Genomic DNA, 26,372 nt, shown 5'->3' on the forward strand with positions numbered 1-26,372 from the left:
CCCAGTCCCGCGGCCCCGGCGCGCCCGCCCCTCCCGCCGGACCCTCCGTCCGCCGCGCGGGGCGCCGGGCCCCGCAAACCCCGCGGCCCCGGGGCGCACGCGGCGCGAGGGCGAGGCGGCGGCGGCCGCGCCGGCTGCACTCACCATAGCCGGCCGTCAAGCCCTGCCCGGAGCGCGGGTGCCGATGGCGCGGACGCTGGGCTTGGGTTTCACATCAATTCCTTTTTTGCCCTCGCCCCCCTCTCCTGGTGCTCCGCTCCTCCGTCTTCTCCCCGTCTTCCCTCGTCTCCCCCAGCCTTGTCGCTGCGGGTCTCTTTGTCTTCCCTGTCGTCGTCTTTTTCTCCGTCTCCGTCTTCGTCTTCGTCTTCTCCTCCTCCTCCTCCGTCTTTACAAAAGGAACGGAAAGTGTAAAAACCCCGGCGCGCTGGGCCGCCGGAGGGTTTCGGCGGAGTGCAGCGCGGACTCACAATTACAAGCCTGTTTCTATTAAGCAGTTCCATGGCCCTCGGCGTGGGTGGTCTGCCGCGCCATAGGCAGGACCTGTCAGGGTCACGTGACAGATCCGAAAACTTTACCCCTTTACAATAAACTCAAGGAAAGCAAAGTAAACTCGAGGAACGTGCTATCAGCACAGCCCTCCTGGGTAAACAGGCGCTCCCCTCCCCGCCTTCCTGGGAGGCGCCCAGCCGCGCGAGCTCCGGCGAGCCCCGCTCGCCCCCTCCCCGCCCCCCGCGGTCCTGTCTGCGGGGGGCCGCCGGGCGGGGGGTCTCGGCTCGCCACCTCGCCTTCCCCACCGCTGCCCCCCACCCAGCCCCACGTTCTTTGCTAACATTGAGCCGCTTGCCCGAACCCGGGGGCGGGGGTTGCTAGGGGAGCAGGGAAGCTCACTGCAGCATCCCCAGCGCTCCGGGAAATGCGGGGAGCCCAGAGCGCTGCCCAACACCACCACCTTGCCTGTCCTCAATTCTCAAAGCCCTTTCCTGCTCACATTCCCACGGAAGTCCTGAGAAGCTGGGAGCATTCTGGTTGACAGGCCCACAGGCTGACAGGGAGGCAGGGAGCCAGGGAAGCCGGGCCGATAACAAGAGCCTCCCTGGGGAAACGTTCAGTGCACCAAGATGTATGTGGATTCGCGTCTTTTCTGTCCGAGGTCCCTGGGAAGCTGCTGCTTCTGAAGAGACCAAGGTGGAGTCCCTTGGAAACCAAGATCGGTAGCTGGCTGAGGAATTACTAATTGATATTTGCTTTTTTTCCCTTCCAGTGACTGTGGTTTTTGGGGTATGCCACCCAAATGCTCCCACCCACGCTGCCTTCCCAAACGAGGCAAAGCTTGGGTGATGGGGTTAGATGGAAGTGCCTCGGTGCTGAAGGGCTCTCAGCCTCTTGCCCTAAATGGAAAAGCCCCACTTTGGAAAGACCCTGCCACAGTGTTTAACATTTCATCTGCTCTACCCTGCAGGGTAGACTTGTGTTTCACACACAGCTGCAAGGTGCTATTTTAAATGGTCCACATTATGAATATAGATGAATTACAGATGGGGGGAGGGTAAGATAATTTATTGAAAATATAAAGAGTTAACTAGCTGGTCTTTTAGGTAAAGCCAGCCTTTCCTCATGTCGTTCTGGGCTGACAGTGTTATTAAAATACACACACACACACAACCTAGGAGTCACAATTTGTCTCCCTCCCCCCCAAAGATGATATACCATTCTTTAATTGAGTTATTTGAGTTTCCAGAGGGCATATGTTTGAGATGCATTAAGTAATTAAGCGTTGGAATGCTGGGCAGCCCTGTGAATTAGGCTGGACCAGAAAGTCATTTCATACCAATTGACTTTAGTAAAAAATGGTCTTAAATGGATATTACCCATTTATCCAAGCTGAGCATGGATTCTAAGAGTCATAATAATTAGAAAAACAAACCCACCAACGTTTCTTTTAAGAAACGCTACATTTTGGGGCGCTTGGGTGGCTCAGTGGGTTAAGCCTCTGCCTTTGGCTCAGGTCATGATCTCAGGGTCCTGGGATGGAGCCCCCGCATCAGAGACTCTGCTCAGCAGAGAGCCTGCTTCCCCCTCTCTCTGCCTACTTGTGATCTCTGTCTGTCAAATAAATAAATGAAATCTTAAAAAAAAAAAAAAAAAAGAAACGCTACATTTTGGTGTCATATCAAAGACTTTATTCATACCTTGGTATAAACTTGGGTGGGGTGAGAAAGAGGAAGATAAAAATACATCTCCAAATAGAGTAGTCTAGACTATGAAAGAGAAAGGGGGGATAAGAAAAAAAGAGAAACAGCTTAGCAAAAGACATTTAAATGGCCCACAATATCAAGTTGATAGGTATGCTAATTTTGCAAAGAAATTCCAGCAGACCTGTGGAATTTGCTTTTCCTAATTAAAATGACACCCCCCCACCCCAACATCCCCTTCCTCTGCCCTCTGAAAATAAGCATGGCTACAGGCTTCTTGAGTACCCTGCCAAGGTTGATAATCAGAGATAGATCCAGGTTTAGCGGGGCCTGATGCTTATGTAGTTTGGGATTGGGGGAGGAGGGTGATGTGCTTCTTTAGGAACTCAAAATTACAAGCCCAAAATCAGTACTTGGCTTTGGAAGGGGTCTGTTCAGGATATAGGCCTGAAGCCCTGTGAGCTTCCTGTCCCCCTTTATAGTGCGGAACAGGGAGATTACAGAGCCCCCCAGATTTTGTGGTCTTGCATCCATTAGTTAAGACTGAATGTGTTCATATTATGTCCTATTTCAGTCAAATGCTTTAAAACTGGGAGCAAAGACGGCTTGATTTGAGTGCAAGTAGTTGGAGTTGGCCTGTGGAGATGTAAAGAATCAGGGAGAACACCTTTGGTGTTGGAACCTAAAAGGTCAGTAAGGAGGGGAACTCACTGGAAATCCTTTCTCCCAGGAGCAGCCTGCCCTTTGCCTTCCTCTGAAATCAGTTTTTGAAAATAACCTCAGCACTGTGCCTCTCTTCCGTCTACTCTTAGATGCTAGAAACCTTAAAACATCAAGTCTGAGATACGTGTTCTGCAGGGCCCAGAGCCCCATGTGTCGTTACCTTCTGGCATTTCTCTGAGACTCCCCACCGGGGCAGGCTTTTTCTCATTAAACAGCTTCCTCCGCCCTTCTGAAGTTGCTTGTGCCCCATCCCTTCCTGCAAAACCAGCTATGGCGCTGCTCAGTCTGATAACCCACTTGGCGTGGAGGTGTCCGTGACTGACAGGGCTTCCAGGCAACAGAGCTCAGCTCTAGCCTCTGAGTCTGATAAGCCAATTGACATCAAGGTGTTAACGGCTGACCAGGGCTACCTAAGCAGCATTTTTGCAGGTTAACTTGGACTTGTGGAACCAAACCCCGAGGAATAATTCTGAAGGTGGAGATTTGAGGGCATTAGGCAGGACCTGATGGAGCCACTAGGGACATTAAAAGAGGGGACAAGAGAGGGACTTCTTGAAACAGATCTGAAACAAATCGCATGGGTGTAACCAAGTCTGTGGCGGGGCAAGGGCATCCCTTGGCTCTTCTCATTTTTGTGAGTATCTGTTGCTACCTGAGAAAGAGTTGTTACTCTTGTTGCGCATGTACACAGAGAAGCGCGCGCATGCACACAGAGAAGCGCGCGCATGCACATGGACACAGTTTTCATTCTGCGTCCCCCTCTTCCCTGGCTCCTGCCAAACACTTTCACTCAATCCCTCTCTCAGAGCAACCTCCAGCAACTGGAACCCTTCACATGGATAACTGAGGGTTCAGAGGAAACACTTGTCCACATCTAAGAAGCCATCCACCACTCTTGCACACACTCATCTTGGGTTCATCCGTCCTTTGATCTTGGATCAGACGGATCGAGCTTTCATAAAAAGCAGTTTGCTCAGTGTCGGGATTCCAATTCTAAAATGATCACCCAACTTCACCTCCTGCCTCCTTCCTGTCAGGAAGATAGCCCCAGCCAAGCCAACTTGGAGAATGAGGGCTTTGAAGACTGGAGGGGTAGGGAATATTTAAAGGTGGTTGGTTGGAATTAGGAGGCCGGGTGACAACTGAATAGCAGTGCTGCGATACACTGAAACAGTCAAAGGAGAGCTGCCTGAAGCGAAGAGGTAAAGCAGGATTGCAGCACGGAAAAATCTTAACAAACAGCTTGCCAACAGAAGGGGTGGGGTGATATCTGGAAAGTCTGAAACTGAAGGCTCCATGGGACCCCATTGCTGAATGGGGAGGCTCACAGAGGCACTGGCGTGTCCAGAGATGGGACAGCAATCTCAGGACAAGAAAAAACAGGAAGAGAAAGATACCAGTGGAACCCATACCTCAAAAAATGAAACTTAAAGCAAGTTGTTTACTCTTGGCAACTGATGTCCACGTAGGACTTCTTCTGATGACAGTCCCCTATGTGGAAGGTCCAGAGGGGACAAGCCTTGCCCATGATGAATGTGGTAAGAAAGGAAATGCCAAAGAGTTGTAAACCATGGGAAGCAGGTGTGGCCAGGCAGGCCAGTGGGGACAGGGACAGTGACAGTGACGGTATGGGGTCAGGGCCAGGAGAAACAAACAGCGTATCACAAGCAGGTCAGAAAATTTACTACAAGGTTCTAATTGTACCTAGGAAGGCTAACAAACATAGTCAATGGAGTCAATGTTAAAAAATAGCCTCTGCCTGACCCAAAATGCTGTTTTACAGAATTGGCATTCTTGCCACTCAGAATTCCTCATTTGTCTTGACTGAGATGGGTGGGAAGAGGCACAAACCAGAACGTGCTTACCTGTGCTACCTGACGGAAACTCTGGGGAGGTGAGCCAGGATTCATGTTCATGCTGTGAGTGAGAGGAGTGTGAGAAGCAAAGGCTCCATGTGGGTGAGATTTCAGGGGGAAGGTTTGAGGTGGGAAGGGTGAAACATCCTTGAGCCTTGTCACTATACTGTGTTCTGGGGGCTACTCGGCCACTTGAGTGGGACTGTTGGTAGCTCTGAAGACCCCTCACATATACAGAGAGTTCCCCTCCTTGTGTCTGTGAGGAAGACCTCTCTGAGGAGCATGGGCCTGGAGAGATCCTGGCAGCCCCATGGGGAGGGCCCTGGGGCCAGGGGCACCTTCTGCAACTATGCCCAGTCCTTGATAGAGGCCTGTGTTTGTGGGAGTGGGGAGTGGAGACCCGGGTCTTCCTGCCCTGCCATCTGACCCCAGGGGTGACGCCTTCCCCTCTGTACCTGGATTAGCTTGCTGGAGTTGCCATAACCAAGTACCATAGACTGGGAACTTCAACAACAAATTTATTTCCTCATAGTCCTGGAGGCTAGAAGTCTAAGACCAATGTCTTATCAAGGTTGGTTTCTTCTGGGGCCCCTCTCTCTCTTCTTGTGTCGTTACATGATCTTATCTCTGTGTGTGTCTGTGCCCACATTTCCTCTTCTGGTAAAGACCCCGGTCATATTGGATTGTGGCCCACCATATGACTGCATTTTCATTTAATTGACTCTTAAGACCTTAATGCCAACAGTCGCATTCTGGGGTACTGAGTTTAGAGCTTCAAGGTAAGAATTAGGGCACGGTATACAGTACAGCCCCCTAAAAATTCACCCAGACGTTGAAAGGAGCTGGCAAGGATCTGAAGGACAGGTTCCTGCGGCATTCAGAGGGAGGAGTGGGATGGACAGGACCTGGGTGCTTCTTGGCTTCTGGTGCTAGGAGGACCTGACCTGCCACCTCCCAGGAACACCTCCACAAATCTGACACGGGTGACACATTTCCTAGGAATGCTGGTGGTCTAAGAAAATGGCTTTAGGCACCCAGCAGAACTTTAATCCCCCCACAAAGAATGAGACCTGCTAGGCTAATTATAAATCTGTCTTCTTTATTTATTGCAGCGAGTTCCTTCAGGCAATGGTTTCCAAGGCTGGCTGCTCATCAGAATCACCTGGGGAGTTTAAAAACAAAAATGAAGAAACAAAAATAGAGTCTTTGCTCCCATCCCAGAGCTATAGAATCAGAATCTCAGCCCTGGGGAACTGACATTTTTTCAAAAGAATCTCCTTAGAACACATGTAGTAAAATGCCACTGGTAGGATCCCGGTTGGGTATTGACTGTAAAATCTTTCCAACTTTGCTGAATGTTTGAAGTTTTTCATAATAAAATGTCAGTGAGAAAATAAACGGCTACCTGGGCGATCCTGATATGCAACTAGCTTGGAAGAATTAAGAGACGGTTAATTTACAAATATGAAAACATTCTCCTCTCTAATGGTACTTGTCACATTGCATTATTGCTGTTGATTCATCAGGTAAAAGATTCTCGAGCTCCTACGACATGCAGTCTTCTGTTAGGTACTGGGGAATGGGGAATGAAAAAAAACACCTTCCTTAAAAGCACCGTGAAATACTATTTCATATCCATCAGGTTGGCAAAATTTAAAAGTCTGACCATAGCAAGTGTGAACAAGATTGAAACAATGGGAACTCTGGGGCACCATTGGTTGGAGTTCAGGCTGGAAGATTGCTTTTGGAAAGTAATTTGGCATTGCCTAGGAGTTTGAATCCCACTCCTGGATATATGTCTAAGAGAAAGATGGCACCCCTGAGGGGCATCCAAGAACATTACAGCGTCAGCATTTGTAATGGTATAAAATGGACACAACTAAAATGTCCATCAAAGCAGGTGCTTGGGTGGCTCAGTTGGTTAAACGACTGCCTTTGGCTCAGGTCATGATCCTGGAGTCCTGGGATCGAGCCGCACATCAGGCTCCCTGCTCAGCAGGGAGTCTGCTTCTCCTGCTGACCTCTCTCCTCTTATGCTCTCTTTCTCATTCTCTCTCTCAAGGAAATAAATAAAATCTTTAAAAAAAAAATAAAAAACAAAATGTCCATCAAAGTAGCAAAGATAAATTGTGGAGAATGCATATAATGGAATTCTACCAAGAAGTGAAAATAAATGGGGGCCCTAGCTACCTTATAGCAACAAGGATGAATCCTGCAAACATCTTGGGTGAAATATCTGGGTCAGGAACAAGTCTCATAAAAGTGCATATGTAAATTCCCTTTATGCAAATGGCAAAACCAGGTACTACTTACAAAAAGCAAGAGCATGACAAACCCACTCAGGGAAGCAATTACTTCTGGGGAGAGCAGGAGGCAAAGGGATTGAAAAGTCAAAAATAATTCATTCTGGAGCACTGGGCTGGCTCAGTCAGTAGAGTGTGTGACTCTTGATCTCAGGGTTGTGAGTTCAAGCCCCACGTGGGGTATGGAGGCTACTTAAAAAAATAATTCATTTTATTGTTGTTCTTGAAAATGTACATACAGGTGACAAACACACTTTTGAATGTATGATCTATTTCATAATAAAAAACATTTTTTAAAAAGACACCATCATAGTCCTAGACAGACTCCTGGTCTAGCAGGGTATGAAAAAGAACAAACGACAGGTACGGGAACAGAGGGAGTGTGAGCCCAAGCCCTTCTTCTGGAAGGGCAGAGTGTGGGGAGGGGGCTGCTGAGGAAGGGAAGAGAGGGGCTGCAGACCAGAACAAAGAAAGAAAGGCCATTCTCCTGGAAGGGGGAGGAGGAGACCCAGAGGCACCCCAAGGGCAAATCCTGTCCTTGGAAGCCCCTACTTCCGGACCCCAGCTCGGCCAAACTCTATGCTACCACCTTCGTGTTTCCCTGTATCAACACGACACCCTAGGGACGGACTAGAAACCCCGAGTAATCTTTTCCAAGGGAATGAGGCTGTCTGAGCTGAACATCTGGGCAATGTGTGAATTCGATGGCACTTCATGGGCCCAAACCTGGGTTTAAAAACAAATCAGTCCTTCAATGGGTCATCTTACAATGACATTTCAGTTAGTCTTCGTGTGTAGAGCAGTATTACTCGTTTACTACAAACACTAGGAGGAGTTATAAATGTAAGAGTAAAAATCCATAATACGGCAACCTTAACTCTCTGCCCTTGTGGATTTGCGTGTGATAGGATGTTTTATTATAAAGTCAGTTAGCTATGGGTGAATTGACAGTCTGCTTAAGAAACGTTCAGTTACAAACAAGTGTTGACCTAGAGGAAGTCGAGAAGGCAACTTAAGAAGCGCAGCTCGTTATTTGCTTATACAGGTGAACACTTCTGTTTAGCCGTTGTGATTTGAAATAGGCTACCAGCCCGCCCTCCACAGAGTGGCCCACTCAGTTCAGTGCCCGCCACTTCCGCAGGCATATAATTCTATCTGGCTTCATCAATCATTTCTTGGTACCCCCTCTGCTGGTGTTTCCAGTGCTTTCTAACTTTTTTATGATGTGATACACGTGGGAAGAATGATAATATTGGTATAACACAATGGACTAACCTAGAGGGGATTTGAAAGCAATCACCTGGGGGGAGTTTGGTAATTTTACCTCTTTTTCTATTATAAAATTATAACAAATATAAGTAGAATAGATAAATAAATAAATAGGCAGAGAAAATATTAGGTCTGAAATTTGTGTAAAATTTCCAAATGAAACCTTTTCAAGTGTTTCATTGAGAAAACTGAACTGCTTCCAGTTTTTTTTCTGTCAGCTTTTATACCTAAAATGACTCTGAGGAAACGTCTTAGAGTAAGATGTGAATAATAATCTCTTCAAGATGTTTAACCGATGAGCTCTTGAAATTCTTTCAGGGTGCCATGATTTGAAACTTTGTATGAGTGGTTGATAGAAATTTTAAAACATTTTTTTTTTTTTTAGATTTTATTTATTTATTTGAGAGAGAGACAGTGAGAGCATGAGTGAGTAGAAGGGCAGAGAGAGAAGCAGATTCCCTGTGGAGCTGGGAGCCCGATGCGGGACTCGATCCTGGGACTCCGGGATCATGACCTGGGCCGAAGGCAGTTGTCCAACCAACTGAGCCACCCAGGCGTCCCAAAAACATTTTTTTAAGCATGCAAAATTTATACCTGTTGAAATGGAAATCAAAAGCACACTGAGCTATCTTCCTCATACATGGTAGGATGGCTGTTTTCAAGAAGGTAAGACATGGGGTACCTGGGTGGCTCAGTGGGCTAAGCCTCTGCCTTCAGCTCAGGTCATGATCTCAGGGTCCTGGGATCAAGCCCCGCATCGGGCTCTCTGCTCAGCAGGGGACCTGCTTCCCCCCATCTCTCTGCCTGCCTACTTGTGATCTCTCTCTCTGTGTCAAATAAATAAATAAAATCTTAAAAAAAAAAAAAAAAGAAGAAGGTAAGACATAACAAGTGCTGGGGAGGATGTGGAGAAAATGGAACCCTCGTGCACTGTTGGTGGGAATGCAGACTGGTATAGCCACTCTGGAAAAAGTATGGAGCTTCCTCAGAAAATTAAAGGTAGGAATACCATGAAATCCAGCGATCCTACTTGTAGGTTTATATGCAATGAAATCACTGTCTTGAAGAGATATCTGTGCTACTCCCATGTTCATTACAGCATTATTTACAATAACCAAAGTATGGAAACGACCTAAATATTTATTAATGGATGAATGGATCAAGAAAATGTGGTGTGTGTGTATATATACATATACACACATAAACAATGGAGTATTATTCAGCTTTTAAAAAGAAGGAAATCTTGCCATTTGGGACAACATGGATGGATCTTGACGGCATTATGCTAAATAAAATAGCCAGACGGAAAAGAAAGACAAAAACTGCATAGTAGCGCTTATCTGTGGAACCTAAAATAAATAAATAAATAAATGAATGAAAGTGGGAATCCCAGAAACAGAGGAGGTGGTTACCAGGGGCTGGTGGGTGGGAATAATAGGGAGAGACTGGTAAAAGGATACAAACTTTCAGTTAAAAGATGAATAGGTCTGAGGATCTAATGTATAACATAGTGACTACAGTGGAGAACACTGGATTGTGTAAGTGAAATTTGCTGAGAGAGTAGAACTTACACGTTCTCTCACACACAGAGAAAGTAAATATGTGAGGTGGTGGATGTTAATTAGCTTGTTGGGGTTTATCTTCACAATATATTCCTATATCAAATCATCACATTACATACCTTAAATATGTTACCCTTTTATTTGTAAATAAAGTTGAAAGAAAGACAAAATTTACATTTGTTGAAATTATACTCAAAGAATCTAACAAATTCCTTGGACAGATTTCCTTTTTTTTTTTTTTTTTTGCTTTGATGAATATCATACTGAAATGTCATATGATAATGTAAATGGATTTCTAATTTCCTATGTGTGTTTTTTTTTCCTAGGGCTGTCATAACAAAATACCACATAGAAGATGGCTTAAAAAAACAGAAATTTATTCTCTCACAATTCTGGAGACTAGAAATCTGAAATTAAGATCTTGGCAGGGTTGTTTCCTTCCGCAAGCTCTGAAGGAGAATCTGTTCCAGGCCCCTCTCCCAGCTTCTACTGATGGCCAGCAATCTGTGGCATTCCTTGGCTTGTAGATGTGCCCTTCCAGTGTCTGCCACCATCTTCACATGACATTCTCCCTGTGTGTCTGTCTCTGTGTCTGTTGTCTTCTTATAAGGATACCAGTCCTTGGACTAGGGGCCCACTCTGTTCCAGTATGACCTCATCTGAACTAATTACATCTGCAATGACCCTATTTCCAAATAAGGTCACATTCTGAGGTACTGGGGATTAGGACTTCAAAATCTCTTTCTTGAGGGACACCATTCAACCCATAACATCATGGAACTTTTGAAGCTCTAATTTGCAGAATATGCCCCCTGAGTCAACTCAAACACCATTAAAATAGCGCACCAGCTGCAAAAAGGAGAGACACATTCAATATCACGAAGACAGAGATTTAGGATTCCTGGAGTCTGTTTTCTGTCTTATACCCTCAACACCAACGAGTTACAAGTGAAACCTGACCCTCCCCCAGGCAACTCATGGAACCTTCTTCAAGGTGTGCCACTGCAGCTGGCCCCAGACATGGGGCACCGCCAAGGCTACGCTACACTGTCATGATGGAGCAGCAAGTGCTGGAGGCCAATGGGGACCCCAGTAGTCTAATCCCACTTCACTCCGCTCCAGGAGTTCCAGCTCAGGCAGCTTTGTGGCCGGAGACAATGTTCTGGGCTTCAGCCTCCTTGGCCAGCAGGGCTGTGCTGAGTGAGGACTGGCAGGTTGTTACCTTGAAGCTTTTCTGACAGTCCTTGGTGATGCAGTCATGCATGCAACAGAGTATGTAGTGGAAAACTTCTCCTCTCCTGCCTTGGCCTCTGTTCTGTTTCTACTTCTCTGACTGTTCCTCCCCAGCTTCCTTTGCTGATTCCTGTTCTTCCGTCCACTCCCAAAAGATTAAAGTTCCCAGGGCCCGTGGCTGGCCTCAGTTCCTTTTGCGGCTTCCTCTTTTACTCCTGTAGATGGGACAGTGAGCCCACTGGCACCCCAATACCCCTCTCAGCCATTTACCCTGAACGTCAGACTCTACATCTGGCTGCCTCCTGGACGTGGATGCTTCCCAGGTGCCTAGAACTGAACATGTTCTGCCCACCTGCTCTGGCTGAATTCTTTGTCTCTAAACCTGCTCTTCTGACTCAGTTAATGGCTCTTCCATTAACAAGTGGTCCAGCCAGAAATTACCTTTGATGATTCCCTTTCCATTATCCAAAGGAGTTTACCAACACCATGTCCATATTCCTTGGTGTGGTTTATAAGATCCCTGGTGAATCGGTCAGTTGCCTTCCTCTCCAGCTGTATCTCCACACCCTGCTGCTCTTCCTGAGCCAAACAGAATTATGTGTGGTTTTCTGATTTTTTTCACTTTCCTCTCCTTCTGCCCTTCCCTCTCTTTCCTACCTATACCTTCTACCTGTACATACATCCTTGAAGGTGCAACTCAAATGTCCCTTCTGCCGCATGCACAGAGATGACATCAACTCTGCATAAGGGGTCAGAAACTAATTTACAAATAAGTTTTTAATATTTTAATTATTTAATCTTTTAAATGTCTCTGGCATTGTTGGTCATTTTGCAGTTAAAGGATTAGCCATTAGTATAATTATCAATGATTTTGGTATTAAAGTCTAGAGAAGTGGTCCTCAGAGTAGAGTGTCTGGATCAGCAGCATCAACATCCCCTGGACATTTGTTAGAAATGCACATTCTCAGGCTCCACCTCGGACCCACTGAATCAGAAACTCGGGGGCTGGGGCCCAGCAATCTGTGTTTTTAACAAGTCCTCCAAATGATGCTGATGCCTGCTAAGACTTGAGGGCCAATATCTAGACGTGGCCTAAAGGGAAAGGGAAGAGGCCTGGGGAGCTTGGTCTTTGTAGGTAGCTACATGGGGCTATCCTTGGCCGTGATCTGCACCTCTCTCCTGTCTCTTTCCCAGGTTCAGCAGCTCATCTTACTGACTCATCCCAATATTCCAAGTTTGGTTGCTTACCTAGCAAAGAAGACTATAAAATGCTCCCCAAATGGGACAGAAATTGTCTCAGTATCAGAGAGTGGGTGTTTATGGCCCAGACTCTTCATCTCCTTTTCTTCTTCATCTCACAGCTCAGGCTCTCCTGGTTTTGAGTTATTGGCCTCCTGTTTGATCAGTTGTTTTCCTGACTTCTCATCAAACTGGCTGGTACCATATGGCTGCTTCCCAAGAATATGAAACACCACATCACCCAAACCTCCCCATTTTCCCACCTCCAGACTAGTCACAGGTGTCTGATCCTCCGTCGTCCTCCTTCTCTTCCCATAAAGGACTGAGAGACAGATTCTCGAGAGAGAGCCTGGGTTCATGCTTATGTTCTAACTTGCTTTTCAAGCTTGCTTCTCCTAATCATAAGGAAAGTCAGATAATTTACCAAAAAAGGAATCAAGAACACAGAAATAGGGGCACTTGGGTGGCTCGGACTGTTAAGTGTCTGCCTCAACTCAGGTCATGATCCGAGTCCTGGGATCAAGCCCCCCATCGGGCTCCCACCTCAGTGGGAAGCCTGCTTCTCCCTCTCCCACCCCCCCCCCCCGCTTGTGTACCCTCTCTTGCTGTGTCTCTCTCTGTCAAATAAATAAATAAAATCTTTTTTTTTTTTTAAGATTTTATTTATTTATTTGACACAGAAACCATGCATGACCTGAGCGGAAGGTAGAGGCTTAACCCACTGAGCCACCCAGGCGCCCCAAATAAATAAAATCCTAAAAAAAAAAGGAACACAGAACAAATTCTTGAAAATATGAAAGTTTAATTTCTGGCAAAGGCGATAACTGACTTTGGTGGGAAAGACTTAATGTGATGGTGCTGACCCAAGTGGCTATCTCCTGGAAGAAAATATAGTTGGGTCCCTATCTCAAGCATTTGCAAAAATGAATTCTAGACAGAGCATTTACATATAAAAAGGAAAATAATAAAAATAATATAATTTAGGGGACATAAAACATGACCTAGGGACTAAAGAAAGCCTTTTAACAGAAGTAGGAAATTCAGTCTGTAAGAGAAAAGAAAGGCATACTTTAACCCAAAAACGCAAATTTTTTTTAAAGGGCAAGGAGCACTGATCTTTTTTTTTTTTAAGATTTTATTTGTTTGTTTGACAAGGAGACAGTACTAGCAGGGGGAGCGGCAGGCAGAGGGAGAGGGAGAAGCAGGCTCCCTGCTCAGCAGGGAGCGGGATCCCAGGACCTTGAGATTACTTCCCTAGCAGAAGGCAGGTGCTTCACCAACTGAGTCACCCAGGCACCCCTAAACATTTTTGAATGGTAAAAAATATAATGAACTAAGGGGCGCCTAGGTGGCTCAGTCAGTTAAGTGTCTGCCTTCAGCTCAGGTCATGATCTGAGGGCTCTCTGCTCACACTCATTGTCTTCCCCTCGCAGGAACCTTTGGCCCCAGGCTCTCGGGGACTATTATAATAGTCTTCACCCTGGTTCCTGTGCAGGAGAACAAAGTCCCATCCCTAAGGCTCAGTTCCTTTCCACCAAGCCCTAGGCCAGGAACCTTCAGCAGGTCCCCAGCACTTACTGAATAAAGGGTGAGTACCTAGCCTGGCTGCCAGTACCTTCCTATCAACGTCCTGCTTTCTCACCTGTGCTCATGCCCAGAAATCAGTAATCACTGCCTGGGTGTCATGCCACAGCCTATAAGTTAAAACAGAACTCAAAGACTTCCTGGGGCTTTCTCAGCGTAAAGGACAAAGGAGCTGGAGTAGATCATGCAATGGTAGCTTCTCCCCAGATTGTTAAGCATTGGAAGTGTGTGCAAATTTCACTTTCTGGTTTCTGCATTCCTGCAAAGTGTCTCCTCATAGGAAAGAAATTTCCCATATTAGCACGTAAAACCTTGCAACAGCTTTGCAAATAATTTTAAAAACAATTAGGCTCAAAGATATTTAAACACTTTTTGAAAATCTTCCTTTTTAGAATTGTGGTAAAATACACATTAAATAAAATTCACCATTTTAGCCATTTTTAAGTATTTGGTTCAGTGGCATAAAGCACATTCACACTGATAGGCATGAAGCACATTCACACACACCAACCATCCCCAGAGCTCTATTTCTCTTATGAAACAGAAACTCTGTGCCCATGAAACACTAACTCCCCATTCCCCTTTCCTCCAAGTTCCCAGTAACCACCATTCTACTGCTTGGCTCTACAAATCTGGCTACTCTGTATGTATCTCATCTAGAAGCAGTCATACAGCATGTGTTCTTTTATGACTGGCCTATTTCACGTAATAATATTAATATAATATCCTCAAGATTCATCCATGGGGTAGCCTGTGATAATTTCATTCCTTTTTAAGGCTGAATGGTATTCCATTATATGGATTTGCCACATTTTGTGGATCCATGCAACCATTGATGGACGCTTGGGGTGCTTCTACCTTTTGGCTATTGCTAATCACACTTCTATGAGCGTAGGTGTGAAAACATCTCTTTGTAGGCTCAAAGATTTTACATGTTCACCCATGTTAGTTTGGGTCAGGCCAGTGTTTGCTGGTGACAACTCCTCCATAATAAAGCTGATTTTAGAAGATAGATTCTGACTCAATCTCCATATTGGAAGGAGCTCTGTCTACTTCACACGCTTAGATGACTTTACGATTAGAGAGTCTTCACAACGTCTAACTAGTCAAATCTTTATTTTGCCTACTTACCCAGAAACAACTTTGGTAAAAAGTTTATGCCACTTTGTGAATATTAGGATTCCAAAAATTACACAGGTTCAAAAGAATAAGTGAGATGGCATGGAATCGGGATTCACTTGAGGAAAAATTACGACACTGACAAGACGCAATAAGGTTGTGGGAGGCAAAATACTGGTTCCCCAAGAGACTTTGCTGATATAATTAAGTTAAGGCCTTGAAATGGGGATTTTGTCCTGGATTTTTTGAGTGAGTGGGTCCAACGTAGAGTCTTTAAAGTAGAAGAGGGGGACAGGAGAAGAGGTCGAATGCCATCTGAGAGGAACCGCGGCTGCCCTCGCTGGCTTTGACGGAGAAAGGGGCCATAAGTCAAGAATCACAGGCAGCCTCTAGGAGCTGGAAAAGGCAAGTAAGCAGATTTTCCTGAGTTCACAGAAAGAAACACAAACCTGGTGACTCCTTGATGTTTGCCCAGTGAGACCCACTGTTAGACTTCTAATCTACCAAACAATAAGATAATACGTGTGTGTGGCTTTAAGCCACTAAGTTTGTAGTTGAAAATTTCAGAGCCAGTTTTGATAGCCTGAGAGTGAAGGATTCTGAGTCAGTTCAGGTCAAACAGGAAAGTGGCATGATGGAGCAGAAGTGTCTGCTGTGGTGGGGTGACAGCACGTGGATCTCATGTTTGCCACAGCTTTCCAGCCTCACCATTCATCCTCTCTTTCAATCCTTTCACTTCCTTCGTTGCTTTCCACAGAGCTCCCTGAAATAAAAGCAGAAGCAAAGCTCTATCTGGTCAGATGCAAGACCCAGGAATGTTATGAACCATTTCAAAGGCAGCTGCCAGAGACACTCCATGATGGTTGGTGGCGGGTCGCTCTAATGACCCTGAGAGTGGGTGCCAGCAGTGTTCATGTGCTCTTCTGGTTTCCAGCCGCTAGAATCCACATCTCTGTGTGTGATATTGCACTGAGGCACATTTGGGCTTTGCCCCCAGTTCCTTGCCCAAGAGCTTCTAGAACGCTTGGAATTTCCTGAGTGATAGTGGTGAGAAGACTGTTTATAATAAGCCCTTCTCAACCACACCTGAGTTTATGCCAATGAGGTGACTCTTCGTGGGCCCCCAGAGAGCTTTAGGATGGGGGCTGGTTGTCAGAGGAACCAACCATGTGATCAGAGGGGTGGAAGTTTCAGACCACCCCACTCTATATCTTCACTTGTATCAGTAGTGTTTTACCATCTCCGGGGAGCGGAGAGGGGCTGGGGATTGTGTTCAATCACCAACAGCCAGTGATTTAATCCATCTTGTCTTCCATAAAACCCCTAGGAGCTGGGGTTCGGGGAGCTTCTGGGTTGGTGACTATATCCATGTGCCAATTCCATGGGAATAGAAACTCCTGCACTTGAGACTCTTCTGGACCTTTCCCTGTGTACCTCTTCACCTGGCTGTTCATTTGCATCCTTTGTAATATGCTAGAAATAGTAAGGAAAGCAGCTTTCTGAGTTCCAAGAGCCATTGTAACAAATTGTCACACCTGAGAATAGGGCTGTAGGAACCCCACACAGGGGTGTGTTTATACACAGTCTTATGGGAGTGAGGGTCTATGCTAATTCTGGGTAATTAGTGTCAAGATTGAATTAACTTGTAGGACACCCAGTTGGTGTCCACAGAAAATCAGAGAACTGCCTGGTGTCAGAAGTGTTGCGAGTAGAAGCAGATTCTAGTACTGTGCCTGAAGATTCTTCTCCCTCCCGAAAGCCAAATCCATACTGCCTCATGGTACCCAGGAATCAACCCTACCCTCACCTCCACTCCTGCAGCACGTCAAAACCAAGTCTAACCGTTGTAGACGGACTCCCAGAGGTTAGTGCTATGACTCCTGACTCCCTCGGCTTGGGTTGGATAATTCAGAGGCTTGTGTTTTGTGCCCAGTTTCCCTGAAATGTTAAGCTTCATTCTCCCATCACCCACCCACCCACCCAAGAAATAAACTCCCCATCTCAAAGCCTTAACTTAATTACGTGGGCAAAATTTCTTTTTTCCAGGTAATGTAACATATTCACAAATTCACAGAATTAGGATGTGGATGACTTTGGGGGGACTAGTATTTTGCCTCCCACAGCCTACCCCCCTCGATAGTGTTTTATCAGTGTTTTAAATTTCCTAAATGGAATCCCACTTCCACACCACTTATTCTTTCTAATCCGTGTACCTCTCTAACATTCATGAAGCTGGATCTTCTGTTTCTCTGCTCCTGCTTTCTCAACCCGCTATGCATTTCCAAATAATCAGTACTTAAAATGAAGAAATACATGCTAACGATAAAAAGCCAAGCAGCCTGACGGGTATATATACAGAATGGAGAGTAAGTGTCCTTGTTCTACTCTTGACCTCCAATCCTCCAGATCCTCTCCAGAGGCAGATGTCATTTTAGGATTTTTGTTTCTCTCTTAAGATTTTCTTAACTATAATTAAGCCTGTATACATATCAAACCACCACTCTATTTTCTACTTCAAAAATTTTTAAAATATTCCTTTCCATATCAATATACATGGTTTTTAATTTTTTGCATTATCCTGTATCTGCCAGGCTTGAAGATAGGGAATTCCTGTGTCTCTAGGTCTGAGATAAGCTGCAATTTTACCCGCACCCCTTTTAAAAAACAGCGAGTCTCTTGTTTCTAGGGTCTTTTTAGCACAACCTAGTGCTTTCATTACCACATCTGTGCTAACATGAGCAGGCGATACAGTTTGCCCAACAGGAGTCACGATCGAGATGTCGGCTTGACAATGACAATGCTGATTCCTTGCTACTTTCCTCTCAGCGCCAACTCTTCACGCCCATTTACTTTTTCTAATCGAGTTTTTGTGAGTCAGGAGTTACTATTACATGTGAAACCTATCTCGTTTACCTCACAATTACAGCTGTTCCATTGCTTTAAGGAGGAGAACATTTTAGTAGAGAAAGGGCATGGACCACAGTGCCTTTGAGCGGGTCTTCAGAGGATTGTGTCTCTCAAGGAAGCCCACTGTGGCTGAGGGAAAAGGAGATGGTGGTTGTTGAAATGGGAGGGGACAATAAAGGAACCTCAACACCCCCATCACTGTGTTTACAAAACAACCATTCCCGAGGCCACGGTTTGGTGGTTTCCTCTCAGGGGTAGCTTGTTCTTTCATGCTATTTTAAACTGGCCTTTTTACAACGTCTATGTTAAAAGAACAAGAAACTGGGGGACGCCTGGGTGGCTCAGTTGGTTAAGCAGCTGCCTTCGGCTCAGGTCATGATCCCAGCGTCCTGGGATCGAGTCCCACATCGGGCTCCTTGCTCATCAGGGAGCCTGCTTCTCCCTCTGCCTCTGCCTGCCATTCTGTCTGCCTGTGCTTGCTCTCTCTCCCTCTCTCTCTCTCTGACAAATAAGTAAAATAAAATCTTAAAAAAAAAAAAAAAGAAAGAAACTGGGGTGCCCGGGTGGCTCAGTGGGTTAAGTGTCTGACTCTTGGTTTCTGCTCAGGTCACGATCTTGGGGTCCTGGAGTCAAGCCCTCACGGGCTCTGCACTTAGCACAGAGTCTGTGTGTTCCTCTCCCTCTGCTCCTCCCCTCGGCTCTTTCTCTCTCAATCTCTCATTAAAAAAAAAAGAAGAAAGAAAAGTAAAGGAACAAGAAACCAAATTCCCTCTAGAAGAGGTGATCCCAGGGGACTCCTTATCAGCTGGAATATGGAAGACCCTCATGTTTCATGATCTAATTTGATTTTCAAGTTGTTCCAAAGCCTTTCTGCGGCAACGCTCCTTGTAATTAATTGTTGCAGACAGTGGAGTCAGCTTACACTTTTTTTTTTGTCTCCGGAGAATGCAAACCCTGGTAGAAACTTTGCATGATAGAGAAAGTTAACAGTATGGGGCAGAACCTTGAAGATTTGTTGTGTCAGTTGAGCTCCTAGCTCCTCGATCTCCTGAACATTTGATCTTACATTTGTTACAGTGATCTCTTTAGTTGTCTTTTAATAGTTTTGTAGTTTTAAAAAGGATTATGGGGTCAATGATTATTTTTTTCCTAGTAGTGGGCTTTCCATAGAGTTAGGGAGATTCTTTGAACAATAATAAAAGAAAAAGTGAGGATTCTGAGAACTTAGAACTTTTAAATAATTCAGGTTTTTTCCAAAACAAAATAAAAATGCTATCACTTTAATGTATAAATGCATAGGAAGTTATTACCATCCGTTCTCAGAAGGATGGGAATTTGGTTGGTCCTAACTCACTTGGAGTATACACAGCAAGTTCCATCAAATAAACCCCTTTATTACTCTAACAGTCTATTCAGGGGAAGTTATTTTAGATAGGTGGATTTTTCTCTGTTGAGGGGGAAAACTCTGAAAACAATTTCGTGGTCTAGATCAATGCCCTAACAGATCCAATTTTGTGTCGTGATCAGAGACTGAGGGATAGCAAGCTTTTATGATGTGATTCATTGTACAATTACCAGCTATTTCAGGAAATTCCTTCCCGACTTCAGATAACAGTTACTTTGTGCCCGGAGCACTGGGACGAGCCCCTTATAATTGTGTTCAAGCTCGGCTGGTTCAGGCACTGCCTTTAGTCACACACCACGGAGATTCATTAGACCTTCTTTCTCACCGAGCACTTGGCCACACGGAATGTTCATTTGGAAGTTTCAGTGAAAGGCCCATAGAGCTCCGCTCTCCTGCACAAAGTTGTCCTGTATTTGGTCAACTGACTGTTGAATAATTGGCACAGCTCTCGATGCCAATGTGAAAGAACCAGGAAAGGCAAAGAGTGCAAGGGCCCGGGAGTTGGGAAGGCCACGCTGGTCTTGCGTGAATTCAATTGTGTGTGGAATGGGCGGTATGTATATATTTATTGAGCGCAGGGATAGTCCCTGCAGTATAGGGTGGTGCTTCAGAACTTAGACTCTGGAGCTGTGCATTAGTGCATGACCTTGGGGACGTTAACTATCCTCTCTCTTCAGTTGTAAAATCATCCTAATAATATCTACCTCCCAGGGCTGTGATGAGTTGGGAAGTGAAATCATAAATGTAAAGGGCTCTGCCCAGAGCAAGCACTCAGGTGGTGGGAATTATTTCTGTGCAGTCCATCAGCACGACAGGTGCTCCTGGGGCGCTGGCCATACCCCCATTGTCCCCACCACGGCAGCCCCTGCCAGCCCAACTTCCAGCTGTGGGTAGCAGCATTTCTGTGCCCCAGGGCTTTTCTCCAGTGTCCAAACCTGCTCTGCGGCCCAGGCTGGAGGAGCTGAGGAATGAACTCTGGAAGGAGCCTTCAGGTAAGGTTTGACTGGCGTATACATACCCCAGATCTTCCTCCTGTAACTGAAAGAAATCGGAATCCGGAAACTTCCACAGGCTCTGGAACTCCCCGGTGGGGCTGAGTCTCAGTAATACCCGGGGATGGCTTTTGTGAGGATGAACCTTTTGTTGGTTGTCTTCCCCTCTCTTCTCCCTACTGCATTCCCCCACTTTTCAGTCCCGAACAAGCTCCTTGCACCCAGATCCTTCCTCAGAGTCGCTTCTGGGGCAACATACAGTAAGACATTCCCTTTGAACACGAGGAAAGAATTTTCATTGTTAATGTTGGACTCAGTCATGCCTGTTTATACGGGTTCAGGTCCCGAAATTCCTCCAAGGAATCTTTTTTGCCGGCAGGATTTGAGGCCTTTTAACCAACTGAGTCATAATTGTTTTTTTTTCTTAATCAGTACAATTGATCTAAGGGGCAGCTCTCCAGGAGCCGCTGCAGCGAAAAGACTAACCGTCTCTCCCGGATTTGTTTCTCCCACTGCAGTAATTCCTGTTGCTGGAGTAGCCACTCATTCTGCCTTTCAACAGAGGTATCTGTTGTCACGCAGATTCAATCCCAGAAGGTGACAAAAAAACATCACAGCTCTCTCTTTGATTACACGGGGCATCCTTTTTTGAGGCAGTTAAGAACAATAATACCTCTACACGTTGGTGATTCCACCTCTGGACACTGTTTTGAACTGAATGCTTCCTAGATATTTTTGCAAAAGGAGGAAACACTTAATGAAAGTTTTGAAGCTGGCTGTTATTTATTCCAGGAACATTTATGGCTAGTGGGTGGTGAGCACGGAGGCCCGAGCCCTGGTCATAAAAAGATCAGGGAGTCCTGCTCCCACCACAGTTGAGGAAATGACCCTGTGAAACACTGACTAAAAACACAGGTCTGAGTTCTTTAAACTATTTTTACAAAGCTTGCCTAACACTTTTGAAATTCTATAATATTTAATCAGCAATATCCTGATTAACTTTCCATAAAATTACATGGGTTGTTCAAAGTGACCTTTAAAAACTATTTTTGTTTTATTTTTATTTCATTATTTATTTACTTTGAAGATTTTTCTCTATTTATTTTAGAGAGAGAGGAGTGGGAGGGGCATCGGGGAGGGAGAGAGAATCTCAAGCGAACCCCGCACTGAGTACAGAGGCTGACCTGGGGCTTATCTCACCACCCTGACGTGAGGACCTGAGCTGAGATCAAGAATCAGACACCTAACCAACTGAGCCACCCAGGTGCCCCTTATTTTTATTTTAAAAAGTGTCCACGTTATATGTTACATGAAGGATGGGATGAAATGGCTTTTGATTTGCCATTTCTAGTTGATTCCTTCTGTTTAGAAGGGGCGCCTGGGTGGCTCAGTTGGTTTAGTGTCCAACTCTTGATTTCAGCTCAGGTCATGATCTCAGAGTTGAGAGATTGAACCCATTTAGGGCTCTGCGCTCAGCAGGGCGTCTGCTTTGGATTCTCTCTCCTTTGCCCTCTGCCGCTCCACTCTCTCTGTCTGCCCCCACGTGTGTGCTCTCTCTCTCTCTCTCAAAAAAAAAGTGTCTAGGGAGAGGGACTCTGATATTCTTACATGAGCATTGTACTAGTTTTTCATTTCACCTTGAAAAGTTATATCAGATGAATCAGCAATAAAGAAATATTCTGTCAAGGGTTATATGTGAACATAGCTCGTATAATAATGACTGAGGTAGCAAGAGCCTGTGGAACTTATGTTTTGGGAAATATTTTTGGCTAATAATTCTTAACCCTTCCAAATATCCAAAATAGATATTTTTAGAGAAAAATGCATACACCTGCTTGTACATGTATTTATTACTTCAGAAGGTATTTTCTGAGTACCTACTATGTGCACAACACAGGTCTAAGAGCTGGGGGTATAATGTTGATCCAAAACCAGATATGAAACTCAGGGTCCAAGAAACAGATATCATTTAATGAAACAAATGAGTGTATAATTACATAGTGAAGAAGATGTATAGTTATAAAGTGAAATGTGTTCTGAGGAATAGCTATATAGTTCCATGAAATCACCTAATAGTGGGATCTGACCAAAGGTGAGGAAGAAATATTGTGCTGAGATATGAAGGATGAGTGGGGTTAACAAGGTCAAATGGGTTAGGTTACAGACTGGGGGCTAAGAATGTTCCAGATGGAATAGCGAGTGCAAAGATCCTGAGATAGGAGGGAGTCGGCATAATTTGGATCTGAAGGCTAGTCTGAGCCAGAGCAAACAATGGTCAGTGGGTCAGATGAAACTAGAGAGAGAGAGGCTGAGGCCATGTTCTGAAGATTTTCTAGGCCATTTAAGGAGGTCTGTCCTTATCCTGTGAGCCTTGGGAAGTCAATGAAGGGCTTCAAATAAGAGAGAAATGTGATCAGGCTTGTCTTTTGAGAAAACAAAGATATTCAGATTGCCATAAAATATACTAAGGTGGGAGTGAGGGAAGGTCAGAGAGGATAATGGGAGGGATGGGTACTTAGTTGGCTACAGTGGAAGTCCTGGGGGAGAGATGGCAGTTCCTTGGAGGAGGGTAGTGTGATGGGGAGAGAAAGTGACTAGGTTCCACAGGTAGGTAGAATGTGAAGTTGATAGCACTTGGGAATAGCGTAGCTGTGAAAAGCCAAGAGAGAGGGAGGTGTCAGAGATGGCGCCTAGTTTTCTGACTTGTATTTCTGCATGGAGGGTGGTGCCATTCACTAGGATTTGGGGGAAGATCATAAATTCACTCTTCAACATAAAAATTTTGAAGTGCCTTTGGATCCACTAAACAGAGTTGTTGAGTTGCAGTAGTATATAGATCTGGAGACCAAACTGTTCAATTTTATTATTACATAATTCATTCTTTCCAAGTTTAAAAAATTAAATAAAATATGCCGAGTTTGTATTTGCAAGGGCATATGTTTTTCCCATCCATTTATATTATCCACTTTAAGTCATAAAAATCAGCTGAAAATACACAGAATGGAGTTTTCTCCCCACCATAAAAGATTTAAAAAAACGTTCTTCTTATGTTTTCTTACTCTGGAGATAATTACATGAAGGTAAGTCCTGGAATTGTGATGTGTAATTTTAACTGACAACTCTTTTGTAATTTCTACTGAATTTGAAATACAGAGAGTTGGTGTTGGCAGTGAAAGCAGTGGAAATGCCCACCAATGATCTGTTTCGATGTGCCCCTCTGACCACTTCTTATTCTGTGTCTCTACCTAGACAATTCTCTCACTTCCATGAACTTCCTGCTCTTCACCTAATAGTTACTTACAGTGTAACTTGGTCCAGGGGCGGGATGTACAGCAGTGAATAATACACATAAAAACAAACAAAAATCCATACCTTTATAATGCTCGAATATGGAAATGACTCCCAAGTCCAAGTTCAGCTGTGACTTCTCTTCAGAGATTTAGACACATCTACACACAATGATCACCAGGGCCCTTCAAATTCAAGATACTTGACTAAAATCAAACTCCTTATCTTTTTTGTTCTGTATCTGCTCTCTTGAATTCTCTGTCGGTCCAACAGTGTGTGCATCCATCCTTCCCCTCCACCCCCAACCCGTTGCCCAATCCATTGACCTGGGAACCATCCTTAATTCCTTAATTTCTCCCTGTCCCTCACTCCTAAATCCTATCAGTAATCTAGTCCCCCTATTGCTTCTACAATAGTTCTCACATTTGTCCCCTCATGTGGCCCCCTGGTGCCCCTGCCTAATGAAGTTGGCACTCACCACCTCTTGCCTGAACTCTAAGAACCACCTTGCTGGTCTCTCTGATTCTGTATTGTGTCCTTTAAATTCCTTCTCCATGCAGCTGCCAGAATGACTGGTCTAAGAGCAGCTCTGGCTGTGATCCTCTTTAATGACTCTAAGCTCCTTAAGGTGCCATTCAAAGCCCTTGGTGGTTGCCTTCTGCCTACCTTTCCAGTTCACCTCCTCCGGCCCTGTCCTTTCTTTCAAATACAACAAGGAGGGGCCTGTGGTCACCATTGCCCAAACCCGGACGGTCATTCCCTGGATTCTTCATGCATCTCCTGCTGCTCATCCTCTAAGACTAGGCTCATGTGCCATTTCTTCCATGATTGCTTATCTCGCCTTCTAACTCCCTCCCTAGGACCAGGCAGATGGTCTCCAAGGCATCATGCCAGCGCTCCTTTATGTGCTGTCTTGGAATTTCCTGCCTTGCATTGGGGTTGCCTGTTTCCTCGTGCTTTGAAAGTAAGATCTGTGTCTTAGTCAATGAGTGTAGCCTGAGCGCCTGGCCCAGTATCTGGCCCACAGAGGGCCAACAATCAATGTGTTGGACTTGTTGCTGAATGTGTGTTGAAGTCTTTTCTACTGGGGAAATTTCCAGAACATGACATGTGGTTTTTCTTTTCATGGAAGTACTAGGATAACATAGAAGGAGCCCTTTAATCTAAACTATTCTTGAAAGAGATGGGGAAATAGGACTCTCCACAGGAGAAAGCTCTTGTCTGCGGCTAAAAAAGAAAAAAAAGGGCGAGATCATGAAAATGCTGTGGTACCTAGAAGTCTCAATATGCTATTGTTTTTCTTTAAAAGAAAATTGACTTTTACAAATGTCTCAAATGTAATAACAGCAAAAGATATATGGAGCAAGGGAGTCACTTATTATTTTACATTCTGGAAGCTTCGGCTTATAGACAGGCTAATGCTGTGTTGAATTTGGCGTCCTCTCTTGACAAAGATATGTACACAATTGATTCTATCACCTAGTTCTTTCCTGTCTTCAACTTATTTTCCTACAACAAAGGATGGAAAATATTCACAACTCAGAACATATGTATATTTGGAATAGTTGGTCCTTTCTTTTTTTTTTCTCCTCTGAAAAAATGTACTTTGATCTTCAGCGTACCACATGAAGGTCCTTTGAATGTCCTACCTAATGGGGAAAATAAATAAGCCAAGAGCTGCTGTAACTTAAGATGTTCGCCTTGAGAACTATTGGTCTTTCTGTCAGTCTGTCAGCCTGCCTGTCTTTGTGTGTGAGACTCTCCATTTTGACTGCCGGTGTTTTGTGTATGTACCTTCGAGGTTTTCTTTTAATATCTAAACATGAGCTTCTCCTGTTCTTGCCAACTGCTGTAGAATTTTTTCATCATGTAGCGAGGGTGAAGTTTCTTTGTTTCTTACTCAGTTTTGCTTGTTAAAGCTCTTAAACATCTAAAGAAGACCTCACCAGAGTACAAAGGATGATTTTTTTATCTCTTAATTGATTTAGTAAAAAAAAAAAAAAAAAAAATCCCCAAATTGCACATTCATTTGGTGAAAATGGAAACATTCAAGGTGTAGTGGATGCTGTAGTGTGTGGCCCAGATTCCGACTTCAAGACAGGGCACTCACTCTCCAAGCTGCCAGGAACAGTGGCTGATAACAGCTCATAGCCAAGTCCCACTTTGGGAGTTGACGTCAGCCTAAGAAGACTGCCTGAGCAAGCTTCCTGGCCTGCCCCACATACAGCAGAGTCCCCGAAATCTTCCCCAGGAAATCCAACCCAAGACGTAGGAATTCAACAATGAAGCAGTTCAGGGAAAAGACTGCTGTATTAGCCAGAGTCTTCAGAGAAATATTATCAATAGGAGAAATACATATATATCCTAATATATAAATCATATGATAAGTATCCCAATATATTTGATATATAGCCTTAAAAATACCATATAATATATATCCTTACATATGTAAATAGTGTTTATTCTTATATATCTCCTATTGGTTTTGTTTCTCTGGAAAATATACAGTTGACATTTGAAGAACATGGTCCCCTAATATGTGGATTTAAAAAAAAAATACAGTCTTGATAAATACAGTACTGAAAATACAGTACTCTATTGTATTTTCTCTTCCTTCTGATTTTCCTAATAATATTTTCTTTTCTCTAGCTTACTTTATTACATATAATATGTAAAATATGTGTTAATCAACTGTTTATG

The sequence above is a fragment of the Enhydra lutris genome, unplaced genomic scaffold (assembly GCF_002288905.1).
Source record: "Enhydra lutris kenyoni isolate GAN:26980312 unplaced genomic scaffold, ASM228890v2 scaffoldscaffold95, whole genome shotgun sequence".
NCBI classification, from domain to species: Eukaryota; Metazoa; Chordata; class Mammalia; order Carnivora; family Mustelidae; genus Enhydra; species Enhydra lutris.